This window comes from Chlamydotis macqueenii, chromosome 8, assembly GCF_036417535.1.
Source record: "Chlamydotis macqueenii isolate bChlMac1 chromosome 8, bChlMac1.mat, whole genome shotgun sequence".
In the NCBI taxonomy this organism is placed as follows: domain Eukaryota; kingdom Metazoa; phylum Chordata; class Aves; order Otidiformes; family Otididae; genus Chlamydotis; species Chlamydotis macqueenii.
Genome location: NC_141563.1, coordinates 16892533 through 16906027, shown reverse-complemented (window position 1 = coordinate 16906027; position 13495 = coordinate 16892533).

Here is a 13495-nt window from a genome sequence, read left to right as displayed (position 1 = left end):
TTAAGTATGTAAGTACTCGATAAAGTGTATCTATCAAGTAAGTCAATGAAGTACAGACTTACAATAAGCGCAGTGATAATACCATAAAGGCCGAAATAGTCACTGTTTTTCTGTGTACTGCATTCAAAACAAAAGCAGGATGAACTAGGCATCCCCTGTAATGCTGTGGAAATAGAAACTTCGCTATAGGTATCACAAGAGACATATGACAGTTTCTTCCAAAATTAAGTATAACTGGAAAAACCAGAAAAGATACACAATGCAAATCAGATGTTTGTTGCAAAAACATAAAATTTCATAGAGATTGGTGACACTGGAAAGTGTGGATGACAGGTTACTGTTACAGGAGAGTTTTAATTGCTTGATCAAATGGTCTTAAAACCACAACTTGTGGTTTAATACTCCTGGGAAAACTTAAGTTGTATCTTTGGGAAAGAATAATATTCCAGAATAAGAAGTTTTAAATATACTCAGAAGCTATCCTGGATAATCTCTTCAGCGTTAGCTCATGTGATAGTTGTATATCTTTAAGTGTTACTGAAATTCTGAATATATATAGAGAGAGATGTTTTCTTGCCTGTATACACACACTACCCTTACCCTCCAATCAAGACCTCTAATAGATTGATTCCACACTTTCAGAAAAAAAAAGTAGCAATACAGAATATAGAACAAAGAAGTAATTCACATTTGTCTTAGTCTAAGGTTTAAATGACTCAACTCAGCTCCTAAAGCATCCTGATTGAAATTGCTGAAATTCCAAAAATCCCCACAATTGACAGATGGTGAAAATAAATTATTTGATCAAAGTCTGAGCTAGGTATTTTGTTGCAAAGTCTGCTACCTATTAAATTACTATCATGTGTGTACCATGTAAAAGTATCGTAGAATATTACCATTTTTTACCATTTACCTGCTAGAACGGTATGAATAGTGATACTCCTGACACACACACTTAAAGAGTACTGGTAAAATAGTAATCATTTTGTATTAGAAAAGAAAGCATTTGAGTAGTTTGGCACTCCTACTCCAATAAGCCGTAAATATTACTTTTGGTGTGAGGACTGTGAATCTCTGAACTCTCAAAGTAGCACTTTATCTAGGTAAGAAGTGGGGCTGCGGGGGGGTGGGGGGGGGGCGGATCTTTCTATTACACGTAGAAAGATCTCAGTAGTAGGTTACTTGGTAGCTCCATATAGAATTTTTATAGTTGATGAATTAATGAATTCTCTAAATACTGCAAAAAGATCCCAGTTGCTTCACTACAACTTTGTGTATTACAGTAACGTTATTTTGTAACAACATTTATTACAAAATATCACAAAACTTGCTTGTTTCTTGAGTCACATAAAAAAATCTCCTAACGCTTGAATTGTAGAAAGAAATTTCTTTAAAACTTTTAACTGTGCTAAAAGTTCTTCTTCTAAGTCCTTCTCCATTCAAATTTTATGAATGTCAATTTGTTCCAGCTTGCACTTTCAAATTTATTAAATCTTGTTGGGTTTTTTTTTTTGTCAAAAGCCCGTGTTCAAGCTTAGAGGGCTTTTGCACGTCACTGCTGAATGTATCCCAGGAAAATGACATATCATTGTATCTCACTGCTGAACTACTTACATATATAATGTATTTTAGAATAAAAGATTTATCAGAAGATAAAAAGTTAGAATAGATGATACAATAGATTTTAATAACAGGAAGTCTTGCACTCACAGAGAATAATTTGAGAGGAAAAGGTCTATTTTGTATCCAGACATAACTTTGTCTGTTCCTTCAATCTTGAAAAAGAAATTTGCTGTTAGTTACCTACTTTTAGATGTCTAATCCATGCAAAGTTACAATTATGATTGTGCAATAAACGTTGCTACTGATAAATTATAAATGCTTTGCCAATGAAACATGCATTTTTTTAAACCTAACATGCAATGATGATGAAAGACAGCATGAGATTTATCTGTACAGATTTTGCAGTGACTCATTCATAATAACCTTTAATATCCTTCAGCAAAATTCTGTCAAAAATAGATATAACTGTTGTAGTAAAGAGTATTTTGAATATACCTTGCACATCTAACCATCTAACACCATTTATATCTTCATTTTTTTTCTACAACAGTATTTTGCACTTACATTACAACTCATAGAAAAATGAATTTTAGAAGACCTCATGTGCACTGCTGAAGTCAACTTCATAAAACAATGGTGACTGAATGCAATAATTGCTGTAAGTAAGACATCAGATTTCATATGTAGAGTATAATGTGGAAAACATTAATTAGAAGTTATTAGGAATGTAATCTGAGGGTGGTTTATGAAAGGTCAGTTGAAACTATTTCAGAGAGGAAATGGAAAGAATACGAGTGTCTCTCCCCTTCTCTCTTCCACTATTAAGCACTCATTATGAGAGATGATTAAGCAAAGTGTTTGAAATCCTACAACTAGTTGATCACTTAGTCTGTGCAGCAGAAGGTTAAAGACTGTTCTGTATTAGACAGAGCCATCTAATGAGACACTCTGATGAAGAGTTTGTGCAATGGGAATCTTGTTCTTGAGAAATCTGTAGCAATTTAATTTTCCTCTGTGTGTGGATTTTTTTCTAAAGAGAGAAAATTATAAATCTCTATACAAAATCATGAAATTGGCACTGTAAGGTGCTCTCATCAGGAAAGAGAAAAGGATGTAATTTGGCCTCCCTCCCCAAGAAATCCTTTAAAACAGGAATGTCTTCTACGGCCTGCTACAGGTCTAACAAACAGATTTCAGTTTATTTTACTGACACCCACCACTGGGTTAAGTGTCTGGTTCACACTTGCTGAGTCTGTGGAAAAGCAATCACTACATAAACTGTTTCACGTTCATGATAGCTGCCGATCACAGGTCTTATACATTAAATCCACCTCGCATCTAATGCTGCATTTCTCCTCCAAATCTACTGTCTCCTTGAACGCAACCGGAGAGTTAAATCAGCTCTTCCAGTGTCATGGTGTATATATAGTTATTTCTCTTGGGAGATACTAATTTCTACACAAAATACGTAAACATTTAGAAAGAAAGCGTAATCCTAAAAAGAGAAATGTGTGCTGCTGTTCTGTCCTACTTCCAGCTGCAATGGAATGTTTTAAATTAAATTATTTTTGTTATAGTAAACAAATAAACAAACAAAGGCAGCTCAGATTGGCTTCCATTTAGTAAAAGTTACCAGTTCAGATGTAAAATTGAAGAAAACTAAAAAACAATCAATAAAACTATCTGCACAAATTGAAGTTTAATTTTTGGAAAAAAAGAAAGAAAAACACCACTGTAATCATTTCAAACCACCTACTCCATTACCAAAGTATTATAATTAACTAATATTAAAAGATTTAAATAATATTGATGTAAAGTTTGAAAACACAGATGAAGTTTTTTTCCATTTATTTCCATTTTCCTTCAACCAGTACAAAAATACTTGCCAATTCAGATCTGTAAACTTATCAACACAAATCTAGGGAAAAAAAGGGATTTAAGGAGCAGACATGCCTCGACTGCTCATCTTATTCACAATTTACGAAGAGAAGAGCATTCATTTTTTTCACTTCAGCACACATAATTTCAATGGAGACTGCATTTCATAGTCTCAAATGCACCACTGGAACAGCCACTTCTGTCAAACATTTGCAACAATTATTGCTTTGAATGACAGTCAGAGATAAACCAAAAAATATAAAAGTCCCGAATCAATACAAATATTTAAAAAACCCTCAGCCTTTGGTTAAGAGGTTTCAATTGCTGACAGCAAGAAATATCTTCTTTTTTTTTTTTCCCCTCTCTCTCTTTTCTCTCCTCCTCACAATTACTTCAAGATTTGTATCATTTTTCTCTCCAGAGTCTGTTCATATTTCATATTCCCAGATTTTTCCTCAGGCCTAATTTTAAAATGTAGGACTGTTTAGAGAACAAGAATTCCACTTCACTAAGATTTTGATATTTCAAAATATGGTTTTGCTCTGATTCTAAACCAAAACATTATAAACTCCGTAAGGGAAATGCATTTATATGAAGACAATTTGTTTTGCCAAAACCAGTTTATTTTTAAACTTCCTTTTTACTTGGTATTAAAACACTTTTTTTTTTTAATAATCAATATTAAAACTTGTTCTAAAAAAATATACTGGTTGTAACAAGTTTTAACATACAATAACCTGAAGTTTCCAGGACTTTTTCCTATTTTCTGTGCTTGTTTTTTTTCTCAAAACAAAGTTCTAAGAATAAAATCCTGGTTTTAATCAATTATTTTGATTTAATTTGAGCAACACATTTTCCTACAGGAAATCTCTATGTACCTTGAAGAAAAGTCCTATGATCTGTTGGCTAAACTCTGGCTGGATTCAGTGGTCCTGCAAGAATTCAGAGATACAGGATCTCTGGAGAAGCTTTCACTTTGGGGAAATTGTAGAACCAGCATGACAGGCTTAATGTGGACAAAGCTCCTGTTCTTTCACATTATTCTTAGATATCTTCTTAGATATTCTACAAGAACAACATTCTTTATTCCACACACTGCAGTTTTGTTATATTGATTTTTCCTGGTTCCTACATTCCTGAAAACACTTAAACTCATTCATGTTTCAAGCATCACACTACAACCTTTTCTGAGCAAGTCTTTCTCCCTGCAAAACAGGGAGAAAACATTGAATTAATACTAAAGTATAATTGACACAAGATATTAATACTGGGAATGTCTTAATGTATTTAAAAGAGTTTTTAAAAGTTTGTTTTGTGGAATTTACCAGTATCTATGTATAAACTACGTATTATAAGAATATCTACAATCAGCCCTTTAAAAGGCATATTGGATTCTTTGGCTATTATTCTAGGAGCATCAGGCAGTGATGTACACATATATTTACTATCTTCCATTACCACTGCATTCTGGCATACCACAGTCTTTTTATTTATTTGTAAGCTTTCTGCAAACTCAGTAATTCTGGTATAAAGGATTGTATGCAATAGATCTTGGTTTTGTACAAATAAATACACCAGCTCAAGCTTTTATCCAACAACACAGGAAAACTAAATGCATGCTCTGTGAATTAACACACACATCTGTTTGCTCTAGAATGATATATGAAAAACCAAAATTATGAAAAGTTACAAACTTGGAGTAAAACAGTAACAGAACTTTTTTTTCCAAATGGTGATTAAGCATCCTTCTTCCCGCAGCAATTGTTCACTAACTCTTTGCAACTTGGGAATATTCCAAAGATCATAGCTCCCTCAGTGCCATCCACAAATATATATATATATACATATATATATATATATATACATACATATATATAAAAATCAGCAAGCAGTAATCCAAGTGTCCTTCTTTAGGTCTATCTCTAGCTGGTCATGCATGGATTTCCAACATGAAACCTAGTTTAATTGTTTTTTTTTTTTTTTTTTTAAATCATCAGAACTTTGTTAGTATCAGCTATGCTGCCTCTCAAAGCAAAATCTTCACACCAAGAGAGGCTAAGACCCATCACTGAAACATTAAACTCTTGACAGACTCTGCCGTAAATCAGGAATACTCTTCCTTCCTCTGCTACCCTTCATGTAAAGTAAAGATTTATAATCTGCCACTGAAGAGATTCCAAATAGACAGTCCATAAAGGTGAAGCTCTTCACAGTAGTTTTTTTAAAGTTTACTTCTTTATCCACAACAACCTACAGATAGAGGATGCTACATTTCCATGTACAGGCACCTGACAGAAAGATAAACAATTTGGCCACAGGGTCACATTCTCTACTCTCACTGTTCTTCCAAGGCAAAATATTTTTCTTTATTGAAGTCACTATTTCTCTCTAGTACCCTTCCATCTGTCCATTGCATATACTTCATATATCTGCCCAGCACTTCTCTAGAAATAGGAGTTGCTCTTTCATTTGCCTACTGTCTTGCACTTTGGGAATGTTCTCCATTCTGCCTGAGCTATCTTCGATTTTTGCAAAGTTTTCTATTACATCATGAACAAAAGTCTTGAAATCATATTGCTGTTCCAAAGTGAAGGGCTTCAAGAGTTCTCTCTCCATAGCATCCTCATGTCTCTGTCACAGATCAGCAACCATTTGCTGGGTAGATGTGACCAACAGTACTAGTAGACTGAAAGAGCGCACATACATATGAGATATGTATGGCCCTACATGCTTCCAAAAAGAGTCGTTTAAATAAAGGTTCCTTTGTTCTTTACTACTAACAGGTAGTAAATATATACAGGTAGTAAACAATACTGGATTGCTCCTACAGCTTGCTTCTCGGCAGCTGTTGATGTTGGTTTTATTTTTAGTTGAGAGTTTACAGAGCACACAAATCAAATTAAGATGTAATATTCTTATATTTTAATGTCTAGCAAGTATCAGAGGACTTTTAGATGATGCAGTTATCTAGTTTATGACTTAACACAGCCAAGTGCTGAATTGCATTCTTCCCTTAGCAGATAAAGAAGATGGTAAAGAAGGACAGAAGGGCTGCAGCTGCATTTCCATTTCAGCTACCTGGGACTCAGAGTGAAACTGAGTTTCAGACTTGTTGGAAAAGGAATATTTAATTATTGAGTACACCTGTATAACATATGGTGTTTCCCTTGCTCTGCATCGTTTTTCTTTGTCCAGCTTCATAGTGGACTAATAAGTCAGTCTGTGACCTTAGTCAGTTATTTATCAGGTTCCTACTAAGCTGGTAGCTTCACGTAGGGGAAATACAGAGTGAACTTCAACATTGCAGTGCCCTGAAGGATACGGATATTGTAGGTGTGAAAATGCAGCATTTTGTTAATTGGCTATCACATGAACATGAGCAGGCAGAACAGAAGATGTGCAGGTGTGCTACTGGTTGGGGAAAAAAAGCAGTCCTGCTTACTAAGGAGGAAATAGAAATGAAGAATAGTGGAACTTAATTTAACTACTTTGTTTTGAGGGGCAGATACTTGTACTGTTCTGAAATGTAGGCCTAAGAACTGCTTTAACCCCTATTTTACCCCCAAATAACTATGGGAAAATAGATTAATAATATTAAGATCCAAGTGAGATTCATATCTCATGAATCCCCAAAGACATTTGGGAAGAGGTATAAAGTACTACTCCTGTGAGGCAATCCCCACCGCTAGCCTTTCTAGCTGAACTGAATGCTACTTTTGAAGACATTTAGCCCTTATGGCCATCTCAGTCACAAGCTCCCTTAGAAAGCACGATGACAGTGCTCTTTTTCTGTAGCTTAGGAGTGATTTGTTCCACAATGTGACAAAGCCTATTGAAGAAAAGATAATTTTCAGTTATCAAGGTAGCAAATGTAATCTAAACAGCAATTAGTCATTCCAAGGACAATGGCTCCTCCTTTACAGTTACATCCTTGGAGTTACAACTAAATTCAGAATGGCTTTGATAAGGTCCAGCAAGTCACCACATGTGAGGGAACTTCCCTCTATTTCAGAAGGATGCGTGCACTCTATGGCCAGTCATTTTAATAAAGAGAGGTACCCATTGCCTCAAAAACCAAGAATCTTATTACTCCTTAGAAAACAAAGCAGGTTTTCAGTTAGCTTCAGGAATTATAATTTTATGTCATTAATGTTTCTATCTACATAGTTTAGGCTACTTTATTCTATTACACACAAACCAACACATCACAAGTTTGACAATGCTTGTATTAAGTGGACAGTCATATATCTTTTTTTTTTAGACAGATTAATGGGAGGTTTTATGAAGGAAAAAGCTCATTTAGGAATTATGTCTGAAACTATATTACGAAGTCTTGCCTATACGAGTACATTAAAGGTGATAAAATATTCAGAATTACTTTAATGAATCTATTCTTATCTCTAAAAGAAAAAAAAGGGAGGCAATTAATGCAGTTAGTGTTTAATGGAAAAGGTTTATGCGCTGATACATACTGTTTTGTTAACCTTCTTCCAGTTAATTCATTATGCATTATTGAAAAGCCTCTCAAGATGCAGTAAGAGAGTTTCTCCTGTCAGCCAGGTAAAATAATTAAGAAAGTAGAGGTGCCCTAGTTTTATACTACTGCCAGCATAAGCCGTGCTCTTGTATGTCATCTACTACATATTCAAGATCTTACAGGCACAATCATTTGTCATCCCTTTCTTTTACAGAAGAAGAGGAAAAAAAAAAATTAAGGTATCCTTAAAGGTCTCACATCATTCCTTCCCGGAAACAGCCCAGCTCCAACTTCTTCAAGAATCCAGTGCTAACTGCAAAAGACATGACTCCTATTTTTAAGTTAATTTGGAAGTCCAATGAGTAAAAATACACCAAACAACTGAAAGAGTATTTCATTGCACTTCTTGCCATTAGAGAGACTCAGTTTTCCTGACTGGCATTATCAGACCTCTTGATGATCATAGTTCTATTTTTCTTCATTTTCATTGTGCTTTTACACTGTGCAAAAAGTGCAGATAAAATGGAGGGCACATTGATTTAAGTAAGAGGTTTTTTTCATTAGCTCTGGTGAAATAATGTGAATTTTTTTCACTAATTTCAGTGGCAGTGATTTTATTTTACAGCAGATTGTACTAGAACAACTTCATGCATCTATATTTTTAACTGAGAAAGACTGGCAAAGATCTGGTTCTTTTGCTTCCATCTGGCTTGTTCTTTTTCAGCAATGACTTTTGTGGTGTTGAAAAGCCACACGTCCTTGCTTTTTAATTTTCAATATATTTATCCCCTATTTTTATTCAGTTTCACCAGCGGAGCATGGTAGACTGGATTTTCCATCCCAACATTGCTGGATTTTCTTCTATGAATACGAATTACTATTGAATTTTTCTGGTAGTATCAGATATAATGTGGGAGAAAGGTCTTAACGACAATGAAAAACATATTCTTCACACGAGAGTGAAGCATGCTATACTATTAAAGCAAAGTACTGAGAGCTAAATGATCTGGGTCACTGAGCAGCTGTTGGCAAATTATTTAGAATAGCCTTCCCTAACTTTCATTAAATCAGACAGTTAATTTAGATTTCACATACGCAACATCCATGAAAATCAAGTCAGTCATCTGAAGTGTCCGTATCTGAGTTTATCACGCATGCTTTATGAGGTAAGTGTTAAAATCTCTGTAAGACTCTTTCTCCCGAACATTAAAGATATTTTGGTTCTTTTACAAAGGTATATAATAAGGCTTAACTAATTAATTTAATGTACCACTATTACTAAATAATTAAACCTCTTACAGATCCACAGATGAAAGCTGCTAATGAAACACTATCATTAAGAAGCTGGTGCTAAGAAACACACAATTCATGGAAAGAATAGCAAGTAGTTCTAATGAGGTCACAACATACCTCTTTCACTTTCTTATTGGGTATAATAAACCATTTGGATTGAAAAAATAATGATAACAGCCATGTCTTCTTTTATGATTAGAAGCAGAAGTGTGAAAAGATAATGTCCATCCTGTTGCTGCAAATTCTGGCACTGAATGGCTGACAAAATCCTTTTAGCAATTGAATTTCTGTCTGGAAAAAGGTGTTAAAGGTTTAGAAAGATTAGAGAAGAAACTGATTTAGAGTTTAACCTTATCCCCTGACCTACTAAATATAATGACTAACGTGGTTTGAGATTAGAGGGCATGTCCTGACAGGATGCGGAAAGGTTCTATCTGAAAGATGTGGCATTTTTAATTGCTGATGATTAGAGGCAGATTCCATCAGAAAGACATTTCCTCTATCTTCTACACTGCTTTTCTCCCACAAATGCGTAATTGTACAGAAAAAAAAAAAAAAAATTTCTGCCACTTTGTTGAGTCATGGGACTTTTTAACCCAATTTGTGGCTTTTAAAAAATCAGCTAGAACTACCTGCCATCATAAAGAAGCTGGTTTTTGCAAGTTTTAAATTCAGATTTGAATAATGAAGGTCCCCCTTTGACTTGCAGTACTCGTCATTCAGCAAACCAAGACCTCATCCATGCCCTACAGACCAATCCAGTCTCAAGTAGGTTGTGCTCATGAGTCATCAGTGTAGTCACATCTGCTTATTATTATACAAGTCCCCACAAAACTGAAAAATAACAAGGATTAACCAAGACACTGAAGATTATGAACTTGATCAGAACTTCAGAACTGGATCTCATACCAGAGAGTCTTTCAGGCACAGGCCAAAAGAGAGTTCTGCTCACATTTTCCCCCCAACTGAACTGTCTTTGCTGCACCAAGACAGCAGAGAAGTCATTCCTCAATTTTATTATCAAACACAGAAACAAAAAATTTTAGGCTTGGAACAAAAATGCAGAAGTTACAGCAGCTACTTTTTAGGTTAGAAATACTTTTTGAATGTTAACTAGTGCCTAATTTCCCAGGCCATTACACGCTAACCCCTCTCCCCATTTCCAGTTAGACTAGCTAGTTGCAAAAGCTGCACTTTAGAAATCAAACCTTTTTGTGTAAATGCTGTTTTTTTTTCACTTTGAAAAATCCCCAAAACTTCGTCAAAAAAATTAACTTATATAAAAATATTCTCAACAGCTAAAAGCTTTGTGATATATTTAGCACATTATGAAGGCACAGTGTTAACTGTTTATAGCAGTGCAGATAATTTTGCTGTTTATTTTCCAGATCACCACTTCCACAGAAAATTCAGTGACTACTGCATTATGTAAAACTGTGTTCATTAAAGCCATTTTTTCTAATGTACATTGGATTTAGTTAATGTAAAAATCTGTAAAATAATGTCACATCATTAGTTATATTTCAATGTAATTAATTGAAATATCCTATATAATTAGAAACTATAGAAGTGAAACAGTATTATTCTCTCTGGTGGAGGTAGGTCAACTCTATCTCAGCTGAGCCAGCTTGAATCTTCTGAGACGCAAATAATATTTGAGGATTCTTCCTTGAGAGGTGCTATAGTCTACAAGGATTCCGCCCCCCCCCCAGGATCAGGCAATATTCAGTTACTACTGCTGTAATTTACCCTATTGTATAATGTAGAATTGGAAACCCACACCACACAGTGGGAAAATATGCCCCTGTTTCGTGATCCTTCATCTCACAGGGTGACTGGATTCCTTGACAACTTAGCTATGTGATTTTATTTTAAAAGATGGTTGAATGGAAACAGTGCTCTGAAAAAACCAGACACATCACCCATAGAAAAAAAGCAGCTGACAAGAAAAAAAGTCACCATACAGTAGCTACTTTACTGTTCTAGTAAAGTGCTACATCTGCAGGGCACAGGCATCACTAAGACTTTAGCGTCTAAATAGGAGGGAGCTTAACAACCTGCCATCCTCTTCAAATTGCAACAAGTAGGAGAAATGGAAATACTTTTGTACATTAAAACAGGGATAGCTTTTCAAAACAAACATAGAAACATCTACTAGCCTTAGTAAGCAGAAAGAGGATAAGTTACATCAATATGATGACTTTATTATTTCAGGTAGTGTAATTCAGTACAAAGTAGTATCTAAGTTGTGCTGAACACCTTTCTTCCCATAAACCAAGAGTGAATGAGTCGCCATGTAACACCTTTCACTGCCAGAAGCACTGGAAATCATATTAACAGCTAATACGTATGCTGTTACCAGGTACAATGTGCGCAGACATAAAGTAGATTAAAAGAATCCTTCTGTCAATTGTTCATGATCTGAGCAGGCAAGGTATGAAGAACACCTTTTTTTTTTCTGGTCAGGGACTTGTTTATCCTGTTCTTTCCATTATAAACATTCCTGAATACAAACCAGCAATGTTTCCAGTACTGCCTAAAACACTAGAGCTGATGTTTAGCATGTGAGAAGCCACCGTCATAAGAAATGTACCGGTTCCTGACAACATAAAACAAGGAGATAAGATGGAAAGCCCCGAAGGCAAGGGTCACACAGCACATCATCATCAGACTCTGGTGGAGATGGCCACCACCTTTACTCAGCAAGGTCTACTGTTGTACAAGACGGGACTGTCTTTCATAATAAGCACTTTATCTTCCAACCTAAGCAGCTAACCTATAGCAGAGCACCCCATCTCCACTCTACCCAGCATGAGATATTTCTTCAGTGACTGTGTGTGTAAAAAAAAGCCCCAAACCAAAAATCACCATTCTGGATGGGAGAGAGTTTAGAACAGTGAACTGGTTAAGCTGGAAAACAGAGTACCATAAAGTTTTTTGCAAAATATTTTGAAGAATCTAAAGGCTAAGGGTTTTTTTGTTTCTTGTTTTGTTTTGTTTTTTTTTTTTAGTATAAACTTGCGGCAAACTGCTTTAATTTCTTAGTTAAAAATTTACAAGTAGAACTTTATGTTACTTGTGACACAGAATCATGACACACGGGAGGACATAAGGGGACATTAGTGAAGAAGTACAAATTGGGATTTTCAATAACCTGAATGGAAAGCTGCCAGCTCAAATACAATACCAGTTAAAGCCAACTGCTGCAAGTATAATTGAAAACATAAACTCAGTGAAGGAGATCATTGTTAACTGATGACATGCAAAGATCCTGAAGGAAAACCAGGACATCCTTGAAATAATTCTACCTGTGACAAACTTATATAATAGAAACAACTCATTTACTCACTCAGAAATGCAGACTGGCAGACTGGATCCCTGAATTACACAGCTTTAGCTCTGATGTTCTCTTCTAGAGGGTCAGTCAATGTGTCAAACTTAAATGGAACAATAATTACAGCACTGTGTTGAAAAGCCTTACATTTAATTATCTTTCTTTTCATTTACTTCATATGAATGTAATATTCTGGTAATAAAGAAGTCATACTCACTTTGAAAAATCATAGTCACAGGCTTAGACTCTACAGTTTGCAGGAAAACCTTTGACTCCACATAACGATCTTGATCTTAGGGAAACAAAATGCACTGCAGCATGCAGGATCACTCCTGTAGCCTACTTCCAGACAAACATCTGTGAGGACAGCAATAACAGGGATGTGGCAGTCCAAGAAGGCTACCTCTGCTTGCAGCTAAAGAAATGAATAGGAAGTTAGCAGAAGGTATTTAGATGGTTTTTTGATTTACTGAAGTGGATTTGATTCCATAATTAAAGGCTCAGTGAGCCTTTACATATTATCTTTTAGCAGCCAATCTGCTGAAGCGGTTAATGGAACTGGTAAGGAAGGCAATTAACCAGCTTAAATAGTAATGGAAATCATCCCTGAATTTTCAAGACACAATAATCATAACAAAGACGCTTCAAATTTTCAGTTACAGAAATCCCGGAATGACAACAATAGTCAGATAAACACCGTTGCCTTATAGTATAAATGCAAGCAGCAAATGCACTTCTGCAGAAAATACAATTGTAAGAAAAAGATTAAAGTCTTAATTTAAGCATACATTCCATGACTGCAAAGATTGACTTCAGCAACAGTCTCCTAGGAATTTGAAGCCTACTGTATTTTTTAGTCCATCATATTTATTATGTTCAAACAATGCAATGAATATCCAGCTATTTCCAGAGCTTTCAAGCTTCCACAGTCACATTCTAAATGGAAATAT